The following is a 4,625-nucleotide window of genomic DNA, read 5'->3' on the forward strand; positions in this document are numbered from 1 at the left end:
TCATTGTCTCCCTGCAATCTAAATGCGTCCTGACCTCTCCTCGCAGGACTATCCCAGCCATCAATTAGCTTCCCGGTTGTGTGGATACCAGGAAACTGAATACACGGGTTTATAGTTCAGTGGAAAGTTCTGCTGCCGTCTTAAATCATAAAGCACAGCTGCTGACACAGCAGAAGCTGCAAAATGAGCAGAGCATCTGAGCAATCTGTGGTTTGGAAGCCACTGGGAGGAGAATAAGTGCAGCGTCTTGCAGCCTTGTTGGAGGGAGGAAGAAAGGACAGGCAGGCCAAAAGAGTAGATTAAAACTCATCAGAGTGCAATTGTAATGCGTTATACAACACGCACGCATCCCGGCGCTCCAAAGCTAACTTGCGATTGAGAGAGAAAAGGGCAGCTGAGATTCAATGTCTACAAACGCAAAGTAATGCCCAGAAAAAAAAAAAGAAAAAAAACCACAAACACAAAAACTCCAAATATATACGCACACGCACATGATAATGGGCTCTAAATGAGCTATTCTGCATCAGGAGACAGATCTTGGGAGCCTTTGTGGATAGTTGTGTGAAAATACCCGCTCGGTGGTGGGTGAAGCAAGCAAAGCTAATGCTGGAACATTAAGACTTTAAGACGGGCAGGGAGAACAAGGCAGAAACGGCATGCCCACGTGGAGCAGCACGCCCAGCCCCGGTGCCCCATCGGTAGAAGAGGAGCAGCAACGGGGGACAACTCCTGCACAAAGGCACTCGAGCTTGGAGGTGACTACTGCTAACGCCTTCACAGATGGCATGAAGGGGAGAAACAGGGATGTTATTTGTTGTAACACAGGAACCAGTAAGCATCAAACGAAAGGTGAAAGTTTTAAAGCAATGAGTATTAGCCAATTACCAAAGGTGTCATCAAGGGCTTGCTAGTTCCAAACTAACTGGGATTCATCTTCAGATGACATTTACCAAAGGTGTCATCAAGGGCTTGTTAGTTCCAAACTAACTGGGATTCATCTTCAGATGGCGTTGGTGTTGCCTCCACTGGAGTTACATGCCGGGGCTTCCTCTCCAGACAGCAGTGGAGAAGACCCCATCCCACCGGGGTGTAAGCCATCTCCCCCAGGGCGGACAGCCAGAGCAGGCCAGGAGAACATGCCCCATGTCTCTGCACCGGGGAGAAGGGCAGCCCTAGCACTTTTTCCAGGTGCAGGCATCTACGAGGGTCTTGGAAAAACATTTGGGCACCCTCCACCACAACCCTAGCCAGGAGCGAGCTCTCCAGCAGCCGCCGTTCAGCGCAGCGGGGGCAGGCCATCTTCCTACCACACCTTCTGCTGGAGCCTTCACAGCCCGCAGCGAAGGCAAAACACCTGCGGAAGAGTTAAAATGCTTTCTTAGGGAACACAGACGGAAATTTTCCTTTCTACCCAATGGGATTCAAATAACCTAATTCTTGCTCTACATTTGTACGATCTCTCTCTCTCCCCTGGATCACCCCCGGAGAAATGACAGCCATGTGGTAAATACATGTAATCATGCCACTCTGATAGCTTCTCTTGTTCTCTGGCCATTAATTCATCTCCCTGGGACTCGGGTGAACATTTCAAATCGTGCAGCAAATTCAAAGAGCTGCCTTTATTTTAAAATCAACACAGCAATGAAAGGCTTTCTCCTTTCCCTCCTCAAAATGTAAATTTATTATTTTTTTTTTTTTTAAGCTTCAAAAATATCCTGGCACCCAGACAGATGTTGCTGGTCGTGACCTTGTCTCAGGCCAATGACAGGCTTCCGATACATAGGCAATTGCACAGCTACGGAAACCTCTCGGACAAGGAGGGCTGCGGCGGGGGGGTGGCAGCAACCACCTCAAGGAAAGCCTTTGCCTTCGTACTCATGGCACTATCATAAAAACCCAACGAGAAACCTTCCCTTTCAGCTCTCGAGGTATGCTTTCCTTGGGGGAATAAAAAAAAATAGAAGAAAAGAAAATGCAAGAGAGCCCTCCAAAACCAACTACCTTCTCCCTCTTCCCATTCTCGCTATTCCCTGGGAAGCAGAAACTTCCTGGGATGCTTTCCTTGTGCTGGGAACACGCTTTGGCTGAGGACGGATGAGGCCACCAGAAGAAAGAGGGGGACCCGGGTGCCACTCAGCCTGCAGCCCTGCTGCCTGTGGGCCACCAGCAAGAGAAATAAAATAAGACGCTACTAATTTTTACAGCCCGCCAGGAAGGAAAGCGCCGGCAGCGACCGCCATGTGCTCAGCTGCGGAGGCTCCAGCTCAGCGCTGCCAGGGGAGAAACCCATCAGATGAACATCAGCTGGTGCCACCGCACCACTCATCTGGGCGTCTGCACCGGGCTCAGCTCACGGTCTCATGCTTGTGCCACCGAAACCTGCTTCTACCCGTGTCCCCAGCCAGATTTTGCACCTTCTTGTTGTCACTGAGCCATCACCTTTCTGGAGCTGGAGGGGACCGAGGTCAAGAGCAGACCTGGAGGAGGAAGGAGCTGCTTTAGTGGAGGAGCGAGGCCGGGACATGCAGGGAAAACACAGCCGGTGGGACGCAGCAGCAGGGAGAAGAAGGTTGGTGGGAAGATGCATGTGCCAGAGCAGAGTTTGGTGCAGGACCTGTGGGCGACACCAGAATTAGGATTCAGCCGTGCCCATGAGTAGCTCGGGAGATCAGAGTGTCCCACCTGGGAAGACGAGGGAGAAGGGACCCTCAGGAAGAAGGGCTGCACCTCGGATGAGCGGCTGCGGCAATGGGGAGGAAAGGGTGCTCCTTGCCGGTGGTGCGGGCAGGAGCGGGCAGGAGCAGCAGGGCTGGGTGACAGGTGAGAGGGGGGATGCTAAAGGCCAACAGGCAGATGGCAGAACTGTGATTAGAAAGTCACTCCAGCCATAAATCTCAGGGACCTGAACCGGAGACGGGCAAGCCCCAGATGGCTTGGAAAGCCTGCCTGGCAGAGCCCCGCGCGGCTCAGCCTGCATCTGTCCCTCCCTCCTCCTCCTCACCGCCTTAACCACCTCCAGTCAGCTCCTTACCCCTCAACCTGAAACCGCTCCAATGCACGAACTAAAGAGCAAAACCACCACCTGGACCCCAACAACAACATTATCCATCCCCGGCACGGGACTCTCACTGCCTTACTGGGGGCTACATGCAACTTCCCATCCCTGATGCTCCCCCCTCGGCAGGGATGCGGCGGGCACCGTCCGGGGGGTCAGGGAGGCTGCAGGACCATGCAAAGGCGCACCAGCAAAGCTGGGTGGAGGCAGGTCCCCCCGCAGCCATGCACGCTATTTCTGGATCTGCTGAGGAACCGCTTAGGGCTGGATTTGCAGGCAAGCACGGGGCCATATCGGCTGTCCGTGCTTTGGAAGGGGCTCAGGAACAGAAAAGGGGCAGGAGATTGGGAGGGAACAGGATTTATATAGAGATCCACGGGGAAAACCCGTGTCTGCAGGCAGGAGTAACCCAACACCGGGCAGGAGTACCAGCTCCCGCCTGCGCATCCCAGGCAACAACGTCCCCAGCCCGAGGAGCCCAGTGCTCCCAGGCTCCTGCCCGATGAGCCTTCCCGACGCCTGCACCAAGGCACCGTGCCCGTGCCCGGCTCCCGAAACCAGCCGCTGCCTCCCGCGTCCCTTCCCGAGGCTACCGAAGAGCCCACAGGTGCCCATCGCTCCCCCGGGACCACCGGCCAAGCCGGCCAGGGCTGGCAGCGCGGGCAGGACAGGGGCCAGCGGTAAAATTAGAAATGGTCTCGCTGCCAGCCCTTTCTGTGAGCTGCCGGGGCCAGGCGAGCCCAGCCGCCAGCCCCCACCGTAACCCTTCTCGTCCCCCATTTTGTAGGCTGGGGGAGTTTCTAGAAAGCCGGGGATTTGCGCAGCTCTCCTTTTCGATTAGCCGTCTCCAGCTACCCTGGAGACCAAGGGTGACAGGCCGATGGGGGCAGAGGGAGGGGGATTATTTTAATTTTTCTTTGGGGGGGGGCGGGTTGCTCCATTGGGAATTGCACCCTGCCCGTCCCTTCACACGCTGAGCAGCCCTGCAACGGCTGAGGCTCCCGCCCCAAATGCCCCGTTTCTAGCCACTTTCTCCCCACCGCAGCCCTCCTCTTCCCTCCTCCTGTTATTATTTATACTCCTAAGCATCCTTTAAGTTTTGCCGGGGGAGAGGATCAAGTGAGAAAGCCTTTTAAGGCTTTCTGCCAGCGCCGGGAAGCGAATCCCCCCCCACCAGCGAACAGTGCTGCTGGGGGATTTGAGTGTAGACAAGTGCTTACAGCCGAAAAGGGCAGAGCGAGGGGAGGGGGACCCGAGGTGGGAGGGGGGGGGCACCGCTCTGAAACCAGAACCCCGACCCTGGCCGAAACGCAGCGCCTTCCTCTGCTTTAGGAAACGGATCCCTCCCACGATTTCCTTTCAAAGGTGACTCGTAACCTCTTCATTAGGGTCGGCTTTGGCAGCGCGCTCGTGGTGCAGTTGGCAGGGCCGGCTTGGGCAGGAGGTGGGGGGGTAAGAGCAGGGCGGGAGAGGGGGGGGACGCGCTTGCCTTTCCAAGGGTGGAAAATAAACACGGCAGCTCACAGCAGCGGCGGCTCGGCGGGAGCACCGGCACCCCAGCCATGCTCTG

Source organism: Chroicocephalus ridibundus, chromosome 6 (genome assembly GCF_963924245.1).
Source record: "Chroicocephalus ridibundus chromosome 6, bChrRid1.1, whole genome shotgun sequence".
Lineage (NCBI taxonomy): Eukaryota > Metazoa > Chordata > Aves > Charadriiformes > Laridae > Chroicocephalus > Chroicocephalus ridibundus.